At 42.2% G+C, this 11,762-nt stretch overlaps 1 long non-coding RNA gene and 1 pseudogene across 4 annotated transcripts in view; one reads left to right on the plus strand and one right to left on the minus strand.

The window, feature by feature from the left end:
* The window catches only part of Gm33286, an 8,950-nt gene extending 4,077 nt beyond the window's left edge, over positions 1-4,873 (plus strand). For 2 of the 3 annotated variants that reach the window (XR_390464.1, XR_390463.1), the window contains 2 exons: positions 295-376; positions 3,511-4,384. This is a non-coding gene — a long non-coding RNA (predicted gene, 33286). Of the gene's footprint in view, positions 1-294; positions 377-3,510 lie in introns of all 3 variants that reach the window. The other variant, XR_003955379.1, reaches the window with a different exon arrangement.
* Positions 1-8,997, minus strand: part of Gm20764 (predicted gene, 20764) — a 9,927-nt pseudogene extending 930 nt beyond the window's left edge. Inside the window, exons 1-2 of the transcript NR_165834.1 lie at positions 8,851-8,997; positions 7,814-7,922 (exon numbers count right to left, since the gene is read on the minus strand). The product of NR_165834.1 is annotated as a predicted gene, 20764 (transcript). The remainder of the gene's footprint in view (positions 1-7,813; positions 7,923-8,850) is intronic.
* Positions 8,998-11,762: the final 2,765 nt, after the last annotated feature.

Here is an 11,762-nt window from a genome sequence, read left to right on the forward strand (position 1 = left end):
AGCAAATAAAACAGAAATTCCTTCGGTAGTAGCAAGTGGAACAGTGGGCACACCCCACCCATTCCTACCTTTTCTCCACCACATACAGAGATTTCAATCTCCTTTTAATGTCTTCTTATGAATCTAAGCAGACAGCCAAGGGTGACAGACACTTGAGGGATGCTTCCAATAAGAGAGCCACTAAAGCAGACACAGACACAGAAACCAATTCATAACTCAGAGATCTAAGCAAAATTCCCTAATTTTTTTTTTCTGCTGCTGCTGCTGCAATAATGTACGCATTGGGAAATAAAGAGAAGACACCAGAAGAGCCAAATATACGAAGAGATGGACAAGACACACAGCAAGGGAGGAAAACAGAGGACCCCGGCCCTGGGTATGACTAACAGGAGCTCTACAAAGAGAAAGCAGGGAGCCGATTATAAACAGTCTCATTTTCTCATAACAAGATTCCCTAGAACTGAGCCAAGACGGCTCAGTGCGTAGAAAGAGCTTTCCACACAAGCTGGATGACTAGAGTACAGAGTCTGAAACCCACAGTAGAGAGAACTGAGTTATCAATCTGATCTCCGCACACAATGGTTCACATGTGTCTACATTCACACATGTAACACACACACGCGTGCACACACACACACACACACACATGCACACACACATTCACATGCACACATGTGTGGGCGCACACACACACACCAAATAAAAAACTTTAAAACTCTTTTATTCTCTAAAACTAAAGCGCATAGGTCTCTAGATTGATGTGGTCAATCACAATGATTGACAAAAGGCCAGTAGTACACAGAACTACTGAGCCTCAGCCTGCTGTCTCTAACCTGCCCTGAACTCCTATTGGCTCCTAAAGTGAGTCCAAGAAACTAAAGTCCTTCTTCCTGAGGTGGGTTGGAGAAGGTGTTCTCAGCCTCTCTCAAAATAAATTATAAAACCCAGAAATGTCACTCTCATAATTATCTGTTGGCTCTTAAAAACTATTTTTCAGAAAGGGTCTGACCCCATTCCCAGAAAAAAAGGATGCTACACAGAGATACCAAGATGTATGTACCTAAACAGACAGGCCTTGCTGGGTACTTCCCCCATCAACTCTGCTCTATCCAGTTGCATTCTATCTAGCTAGCCATTCATCATCAGACCTAACCCACTGTGTTTTGCTCTTGTTAACATGTCTTTTAAGTAGGTGTGATGGCCATAGTCTCTACAAGGACTGAGGTAAAGTTTCACATCTTACAACCTTTACAGTGCTTCCTGAGAGCATGAGAAATGAGGAGAACCAAAAATTAAGCTTTCTAGAAGAAAAAATAGATCACTCACAAAGATTTGTCAGTCAGGATGACATTATTCTTCTCTTCGGCATGTTTGTGCAGTAGGAAAAAAATGCAGTGGTTCTATTAGAATGGTGAGCAAAAATATGTTCCAAGTGAAATCTGGTACTCAAACTATTAAGGAAATGTAAGTGTGAAAGAAAGACATTTTCAAACATCCAAATCTTAAAAATTGCATTATTTTCCCATCACTTGATAGGAGCCTGCTAGAAAGCTCCAACACACACAAAATAAGACATCAACACAACAACAATAAAAACCAACAAACATGCAAACTGGAAGATTAGTACCAAACTATGAGTGGCTCTCCAGAGCAGAGTGGTCCAGCCAGACTCTAGCAGAACAGGCTAGAGTTTCACAATGCAAAAAGTGAAGATGGGTTAGATTTGTTTGTGAATGGTGGAATGTTCTGGAACACGTGGGTGACAGAGACCTTGAAGCTTTAGAAAAAAAAATGACACATAGAAAAGTAACAATTATCAACTCCAAGATGGTTGTACAACATGAGACATGTTGTGGTGTGCTACTGTACACTAAACAGTATTTCTACAGTAACACTACCATAGCTTTAGTAACTGGGGTGGAAAAAAATGGATATTACTATTTAGATACTGTGATTATGAAGTGTGTTAATAAAATAATAAGCCCTTCATTTATTGTGACAAGAAGTTAAAAGATAATGTCTATACCTAGAAATCAAACCTATGTGGTAGACACATTAATTAGAATTCTGACTATAAATGCCAGAAGCAGAAGCTAGATTCAACAGCGGTTGTCTTGGAGGTTAGGGTTTAAGGTTGAATCTAATAAGGTGGATAAGCATGGTTTTCCTCTTACGCTTTCATGTACATATGACATCTTAACATGGATGTTAACTTTTAAATTATTTTCAAAGCTGAGAATATTACTTTGACTGTAGGTCACAGATAATCCAATCTGAAGTACCTTCCCTAGCCTTCACAATGCAAAGGGTACTATGCAGGCTACTGGGGAGGGAAAGTTGCCAATGGTCTTACCCCAAGTGCTAAGATAGCAACCCTGGAAAGCAAGGTTTAACCATCAGTGCAATAGTGGCATGATAGTGACAGAGGTAACCAACTGCTTTCTGATTGAACTCCGCAGGAGAAGTTGGTGTCTAATACTATAAACCTGGTTAAAACCTGTGGCTGGGGAGGTTACAGGCATCGGAGTGGACTGACTCATCAGTGATTAAAATGAGGAGAATGCGTGACTTCTGAGTGCTCAGTCCTAAACGGGACATCTGTGTGACCGCCAAGGATTCAAAGAACATTGCAGAAACACTGTTAGAATCAGAGGATGAGGGAGAATGCTGGGAAATGTTGTCTTCTGGATTTGACACATTGTTTTACCCATTAAACCACAGTAGCAGTCCCTACCTACCTGCACAAGACTGGGCCCAGCAATGTTAAATCATGGATGGTACAGGAGCTCACAGGGCCTCAGCTCCACGAGCAGCTGCTGTAGGTTATTGGGAGAGTCATATTTGTAGTAGTGAGCTTTGCTGAGCAAAGGAACCCCTGAGTGATGGATTCCTGAGTCGATTGTGCTGTTGATAAGGGCACAACCATGTCAAGAAACAGTACTTCCACCCCGTGAGAATGGAAAAGCCTCCTTCCGATGAGGTTCGATGATGGCAAAACCTTCCCTTGTGATCCAACTGTGAGTGCTTGACAGTTCAGTTAGAAGTGCCCAGTGTAGCTTTCTCCCCACGCAACAGTGACTCCTTGTTTATCTGTATCCAATTGCCCTGCCTCACTGCTCAATCGTAAATAATCAACAACCTGAGCTTCTGGATGCTGAAGCTTCTCCAGCAGAGAGTGTAGTCCACCCAATCCCGGCATTTTCATATTCATGTGTCTCTTTTCTTCATTTCCTCACCACCGCAGTTAGCCCCAGAGCCATGCAGAACACAGTGGGGTGAACACTGATAAGTTGCCTTTGCAAAAGCAAATAAGACTTGCCACACCCATGCACATAATAAGAGTGCACATACAATCTAATCATTAACCTCTAGTTAATGACAATAGAGAGGACAATAGGTGTGTGCGCACTCATGTATATAATTGTATTGTGCAAGTGTGCACATGTATGTATATAAACAGAATAAATATATTAAAAATATGTTGGTGTTCTCTTTCTCTTCTCCACAAAGATGAGTTATCCAGCTCACCAGCAAACTGGGTGCATGAGGATCTTAGGGTCCCCTCAACAAGCACCGACCCAAGTGGAAGCCAAACTCGCTCAACTTGATTCTGTGCCAGAACCTTGGACCTTCAATGCTGCAACATGCAAGCAGTCTTAGAACTCCCCTCCTCTGAGTCTAATGCCACAAGGAGCCTCTGGAACTCTGTGTGCTGCTGGCTGCAATCCACACACTCAGAAGAACCAGTTGTTCCAACCTCTAATGATGGATTCTTTTAAAGATGGTCCCCTGTTGTTTTTCTTTTGGTTTGTCTTTTCCCCTTGCCTAGACATAAAATGGCAAGGACCAAACCTTCAACATTTGTCTATTCTATGGTCCCGCAAACACCAACACTGGCCCAAGAACCCAGTTAGCACTCCGTAAATATGATCTCACCAGCTATTCCAACCCAGATGGTTAATTATATAAAGAAGCAGAAATGGACGTGTTAGAGGGGGAAAACAAAGCAAAGAAAAATCTCCAGGTCTTCCCAAGTGCTTCTGGTATTCTTCCCTTCCCAACCCCTTCACTACCCCCATGCTTACTAAAAATACAGAAATCTGATTTCTCTTCGAAATCAAACTTTAGAAAAACATATTTTTCAAGAGCATTTTTTCTTCCAACAAAGCTTGGCTGCCTGTGTAGGCTGTAAATTTACAGCTGACAGTTCTCTGCCAGAAGTTCTTTTGGGTGTTTACAGCTGTGAAATTTAATCTTTAGGTTGCCTTGCATTTCCCTCGTGCTCGAGCTCCCGGTCCAGAGGACTGTGCTCCTAACAACATAACTCAGAACAGTAATGAAATAACAAGAATATTTATTTACATTTACAAACCACCTTTCACCTAAGGGCCCCTTAGTAATTTCAAACACAGCCGAATTGGTTCCAAACTGGGTAGCTCTCCAACGTAGATTTAGAAGCTAAAAATGGATTCAGTCTGCTGTGTGTAATTCCTTGGCAAAAATCATATACTTCTTCATAAATGGAAATGGTGAACCCTAATGCTTCAAAAATCTTCCTCGCCTCTTCAAGTCTTTATTCTCACTGAGAAACAAGGAATCAGCATTTCTAGGCCCCACCCTAAATATGACTGTTTTATGCTTTGGATTTTTTACAAGTTAACCTTTCTATTTTACAAGGTTCACTGAAACATCTCTTAAGCAGAGTATGTTGGGAATTCTGTGTCATCCCATGGTTTTAAACAAGTAGAAGCCTGTGTCCCAAATCCCTTTGGTTTTTAAACACAAAAAATCCCTTTTGTTCTATTCTTTTTATTTTTTCCCTTAATATCTGCTAGGCTGTATGCATTTAAATATAAAACATGGCTTGTATGTATTCTCTTTGTTTGCTATTCTCTCTCAGAGTAAAATGTCTTTGTCAGAGGGTATGTGTATCCACAAGAAATTGATTTGTTTCTGAATTGCACCCATGAGTTAAAATATTTCCAAGATATGTTAAGAATCCCATGTCTATATTTGGTGAGGGTACAAGTGCCCAAATTCTGGTTTTCGTTTTGCCACCCTTTTCACCAAAACCAAGAAAACAGAGTCATCAGGACAAAGAGCACAGCCCTGCCGTTCCTTTTCTGCCCAACAGAGAAGGAAGAAGAAAGTTTCCTGAGATTTTACATAATTTCAGCCCTATTTCTGGTCAACGTGACAATTCTTTTAGAAAGCCTGACTTTCAGTCATTTGTTAAATTTAAATTAGAATCTGCTATGTGTCAGATATTGTGCTGAGAGCTGAAGACTTATGAATATAAATTGTGTTCCTCTGCCCAGGGAATTTGGACTCCAGGAAGGGTGGCAATCAGAGGAACAGTCCAGGAGTCCCGTGCAGGAAAAGTGTTCGTTGCCCATGACCCTGCACAAGGCAGAGAAGGCTCTACAGGAGGCTCCCAGGGAGCCTCTTTCTTACCACAGATGACCACAGGCATGACTGAGGACAGGTAGCTCTGAACCCACTGGCCCTCCTCTGAAAAGGACATCTGCCAGCTTGTAGCCCCACTGTTGTCATAGGAGTTTCCAGGTGTCACATGTGCCTCCTGTGGGACACTCTGGCTTCCTGGGAGCCATCTTTCCTTTTGTTCTTGGTTCTGCAGTCTGAAGACCACAGGCCTGCTTATTTTCTCGTCTTACTTTTAACACTAGAGTATATTTATATATATATATATACATATATATATGGAAAGGGCCTATATCTCCATATAATATATCCCTTGGTTCCAGCTAGTAGTGGCCTTGATACTCCAGGACCTGACAAAGGCATCTATCAGGATCCCAAATCAGAAATAATCAGTAAGGCCACATGACCTGTTCCCCCCCACACCCCCACACCCCCAAAAAAAACCTTGGTTAAGCCCTTATGAGGATTGGGAAAATAATCACACTATGAAAAAAAATACAGTGTGAACTATCCTTCTTGCCCTCCCAATTCTTGCCATCTGGAGAGACCTTGAGCCAGATGATCAAAGGCAAGAGACGTGCAATGGCTTCATGTTTCCTTTAAGAGTTGATAGAAAACCCCAAGGAGCAGAGCTGGGTGGAGCTTGTACCAGGCAGACAAAGCTACAGGCACCACCTCTTTAGCAAGTCTGAAAAGGAAACTGGCAGGAAGGCGCAACTTCTGTAGTAACTTACACACACACACACACACACACACACACACACACACACACACACACATATGCGCGCGCACATGCGCACACACACACACATGCGTGCGCAAGCGCATCACCAAGGGCTGGATTGTGCCCATGGGTCCGTTCACTGCACACAGGAAGTAAAGTCAAACAGATGAAATTACATACTCTCAGACTACAAAAAAGGGGCCTTGGATAAGAAATTAGGCTGACTTATTCAAGATAAGAGCCTGTGATTTTTAACCACCTGAGTGGTATACACTGACTCTGTCTAGCCCCACTGTCTCCCTGGATACTCTTGCGTTTGCCCAAGTCTCTATACACTAGGTAGTTACACATCTACTACATCTCAGGTATTGTTCAGTTTCTCTATAGTTCAGACTGATATTTCAAGCTACTCTCTTTCTTTTCTTATGGTTATTTTATTTATTTACATTTCAAATGTTATCCCTCTTCCCAGTCAAACCCCCAATCCCTCCCCTCCTGTCCCCTGCTTCTATGAAGGTGCTCCCCCACCCACTGACCCCTTCCTGGCTCAGTGTCCTGGCATTCCACTACACTAGGGCATCAAGCCTTCACAGGACCAAGGGTCTCTCCTTTCACTGATGCCAGATAAGGCCATCCTCTGCTACATATGCAGCTGGAGCCATGGGCCCCTCCCTTGGTTGGTGGTTTAGTCCCTGGGAGTGCTGGGGGAGTCTGGTTGGTTGATATTGTTGTTCTTCCTATGGGGTTGCAATACCTTCAGCTCCTTCAGTCCTTCCCCTCACTCCTCCATTGGAGTCCCCGTGCTTAGTCTGATGGTTGACTGTGTGCATCCGCATCTGTATTGGTTAGGCTCTGGCACAGCCTCTCGGGGGACAGCTATACCAGACTCCTGTCAAGCTCCCTTTTTATATCTCCCTTCATACTTAGCATGCTCTAGATTGACTCCTACCTCCAAGCCAGTTCTACATGCCCCTCCCCATTCACTCCTGTGACTAAAGCATCAGAGTACACCTGAACTAGAAACCTCTAGAGAAGCAGACTAGAGATAAAGAACAGGAAAACACTTTAAATGGAGCAATGTCACCATAAGCAGGGCATGGGGGGGAATGGCCCCATCCGCACCTAATCAAAGACATGCTTGCTTTTCCATCTTGCCCAACCAGGCCCCCAGGAGTCTGAGCCAAGGTTTCTTCTCAACAACCCCAAATGTAGCAGCCTACTGTCCCTCTACTGTCTGTCTACTGGTCAGTGTGACTGTCCCCTCACCGGAGGGCTGAAATATGACCTCTGACTTCTTCACACCAAAGCAGAAAGCACGCCCTCACAACACACACAAGTCTTATCCCCTGCCTGTGAGTCAAGAATGACTATTGCTCAATAACAGATCAGGAGTTAGGAAGCCTGTGACTGAATTCTGACTGAGGTAGCTGAGCATAAATAATCAAGAAGGAATTAAGATGAGGGTGGGAAAACTCTCATGATTTCCTTCTAGAATTTTCTTACGGTACCAAGAAAGCTGTCACTTATGGTCAAGAACAAGGGAAACAACTGGGGAAACACTTCAGTGAGTTAACAGCATGAGAGCATAAATTGGGGTGCTGTCATAAGGCACCTGAATAAAGATCTGGGGATGGTTTTGGCACCTACCTGTAATCCCCCACACTGAGGAGAAAGTTGGGAGAATCCTGAGGCTTGCCATACAACTTGTCTAGCCAATCAGTGAGCTCCACACAAGTGAGAGATCCAGTCTCAAAAACTAAGGTGGAGACAGAAAGAGGAAGAAAACGATACTTGATATCAACCTCTAGGCTCCACACATGTATACACACACACACACACACACATGCACACACACACACATGTGAGCAAGAGAGAGACAGAGAGAGAGAGAGAGAGAGAGAGAGAGAGAGAGAGAGAGGTAAATGATGATGAAGCTCTTGGCTTTGCAAGAAGGCACTGAACAGGTTCCCAGCTCTCTCCACTTTTAATATTAACATTCTTGGGATTTCTGTGAGTACAAAAGAAAAAAATGATAGGGGGGCTTCCTGTAAAGCTGCAGAGTGCTGTACAAGATGTAAATAGTTGCTGTTTTTCTTCCAAATAAATATTCATTCACTGCTATAATCCGTAATTCCTTAGACTGCAGCTCACAGAAGGTCATTCTTGCACAGAACTGAATGCCACATACCCACAGCAATTCAGACATTTTTAATAAGCTAACACTGGGAGGGTACCCTCCACTGAGAACGTGGGGACCCATGTGAATTCCAAGGCACTGGACCACAGTTCTCATCACCAGAGCAAAACTAGTATTTCTTGGCTGGATTTTTAATATTCTATCTTTTTAATATTGCATAATTCCCCTTGGAGAAGTCACTCCGAAAAATAAAAATGAAAATAAAAAAAAATCCAGACATTTAATAAGCATTTAAAATTAGGAATTAGAAACTTCTTGCCCATTAAGTCATTACAGGTTAATGTGAATAAAATGGTTTATGGGATCTGATATATCTCCTGTAAGCCCTCATTAAATATATTACTGCTGTTATGGCCCTTCTGTATAGAAAAAAAAAAAAAGGTGGAAATGCACCCACTATCCCCAGAGGCTGCTGTGAGTCCAGTGGTTGCCTTGCCCTTGCCTGGCACTTACAGGAAGCTGTTGGAGTTTGTTTTCCAACGCTTACCAGTGTTTACAAAGCTGCTGGCTGGTCTGCTGCTTACATGTCACGAGGAAGAAAGTCTTATTTCCATATTCCTTAACTGTGCTCTATGGAACATTAGCTTTGCACGATGATCCAAGTATTCTGAAGAATAATTGTAGGAAGGACAGGAATATCCGTGACAGGCGGTTCTTCCATGAGCAGATAGGCTCTGGGAAACAGTTAAAAGCAAAAGTTAGCAGCTTCCTTACTTGCAGAGTATTTAGAGCCTTTAATAATGTAAAATGCTTTGTAATTCTCTAAGAGGGTGTCAGCATATCATTTGTTTTGTGCAGAACACAGTACAAACACGCTTGTGTTCTGCAGAAATGCAGTTTAGAAGGAGCTGCTTTATTTAATGTAGCCAAGTAACCAATGACAACAGGCTCAGTAGTTTCCAGAAAAGCATATTTCTCACTGAAAAGTTCCAAGCAAAGGAACCTCTTCCCAGCAAATAATATCATTACAAGAAGCATGAAAACGAGTCATCTGCAAATGATTATGATTTTACAGCAGTCTGGGAATCCATAAGTCAATATTTGGAATCATGTCCTTCTTCTTGATGATCGGTATCAAAATTGTCAAAGGACACTGTCATATCTTATATGCTTTGCAGCAAGATGACAGACAAGTGCAAGTGTCTATATTGCCCACATTCCCCCTTCTAGTTATAAAAGTAATCAGAGGAGGAGGATTAGAAAAATCATAATATTTACATAAAATATTGAAACAAGGGTGGCCACAGTAACCAAGAATTAGAGTCATCTGTGAAGAGAGTCCAGTGTGGCTGTGTCATCAAAGGGTAGTGGATGCCGATGGACCCCGTGTTGCATTCTCCTCGCTGATCTAGTTCACCTCTCACTCAACTCACAGGAGCTGTGGGCTACCACTGGCTCTAAAGGAAGATCCTAGAAGAAATGCTTCATGTGGCAAGAGGATGACTTCATGAATAGAATGACATACATCCACACCAGTTAAGCTCAAAATCAGTGGAGCACTGACGTGAGCTGCAGAGGACTGATCTGGTTATTCAGGATAAGCCCGACTACGCCATATAATATGTGCTCCGGGTGGGATGGGACCAAAGCTGGCCTTAACCGGGACAGCTGCTTAGCTCCTTCCCTTCCCTCCATCCAGCATCCTTACTATCTTCCCCTTGAGACTATACCCAAAATTCAGGTTACATTCAAGGACTCCTCGGAGGCTTTATTTCTAGACAGCTCAGCCTAAAGCGTGTAGTTTAGAACCCTAGACTTCGAGGGACTCTTTTTTTCTTATTTACAACATTAGGTAATTTAAAACAGCCAGACTCTTCAGAAGCTATGCAGCATGACAGAAACATACTGGCCCTCCCTGAGCATTCCACGTGAGGTTCTAAAGCACACATCCCAGCTGCTGGAAGAAAATGTAGATGGTAAAAATGTAAACAAAAATGAAGATTTCAAAGCCAACTCCAAATCTAGTGAGTCATACTCTCTAAAGGTAGAACCTATAAATTGTATTTTGGTAAAATTCACAAGAGTTTCTGACACACACTAAAATTGAAGAATGACCATCCAGGGGCCACAAGCTAACTAGCCATTCCCTTTCCTGTAGTCACTTGGAAATGCTCTGAATGTAAGCTAAGTTTCTTCTGTAACTTCTGTCTCTAAGGGGAAAAAAAAATGATGCACAAACTTCTGATTAGAAACTTCCAATTTGATCTGTAGGAAGGGGAATGAAAGATGACACCCTAGTAGATTATTGTCTTAGTTAATGATAAATTATTTCAAAATGTAAATTTGTTTCACTTCTTTAAACTTGAAAAATATGATTTCAGATGACACTCACTAAATAAGTAAGTTGGAGAAGTTATGTTGGATCATCTCAAATCAGTCATTTCCAAGGATTTGGGACCTATGGGAAAGGATGAAAAAAAAAAAACAAAAAAAACAAAAACCTGTTTCCAAAGCAGCATACAAAAAAGATTTACAGTTGTCATAAACATCTAAATCACCACATTTAGTCATCTCCCAAAACTCTGACTGTTGCTTCGGAGTCATCCATCTAAAAATCTCAGATCTCTGAATACACAGTTGAAACCGCCACTAAATGCTGTGCTTCTTCACACTACTGACAAGCAAGAGACAACCACAGGTGAGTGGAAGGACTTCAACCAGCGGGACAATCAAAATTAACCACAGGTGTTAGTTGGTAGCTTTAGATCAAACAGAGATCCAAGGGCAAACCCGCTGTGGACAAGAGACCCACAGTGAGGCAGGAGAGTCTGAGGGCAGAGAGAGCTTCCAGGGGCTGACATTTACTAAGCAGCAGATGGTTCCCACCTAAACAGCTTGGCAAGCAAAGCTTTCTCCTCACTGTTGGTTGTGTGGATTCTTTGTTTGCTTTGTTGTTGTATTTGCCCTTCAAGGTTTTTTTTGTTTGTTTGTTTGTTTTTTGGGTTTTTTTGGTTTTTTTTTTTTTGTTTTTTGGTTTTTTTTTAAATCTTGAGGTAGTTCCCACTTCCTTACTAGCTGACTTCTTTTTTTTTTTTAAGTTTTGAAATTTTTTTAATTTTTTTATTCTCACATAGCTACAACCACAGTTTCCCCTCCTTCCTCTCCTCCCACACAGCCCTTGCCACCTCCTCTCTTCCTCAGAGCCATTCCTCGTCTGTCCATTTCCCTTCAGAAAAAAAGCAGGTCTCCCAGAGATATCAACTGAATACAACAAAACACGTTACAAGAAGATCCCGTACAAACCCTCATATCAAGGCTGGATAAGGCAACTCAGTAAAAAAGAAGAGTCCAAAGATTAGGCCAAAGAGTTAGAGACCACCCCAACTCCCGCTGTTAGGAGTCCCACAAAAACACCAAGCTAAACAACCCCAACATATATGCAGAGGACCTAGCACAGCT

The sequence above is a fragment of the Mus musculus genome, chromosome 4, assembly GCF_000001635.26.
Source record: "Mus musculus strain C57BL/6J chromosome 4, GRCm38.p6 C57BL/6J".
Classification (NCBI taxonomy): Eukaryota; Metazoa; Chordata; class Mammalia; order Rodentia; family Muridae; genus Mus; species Mus musculus.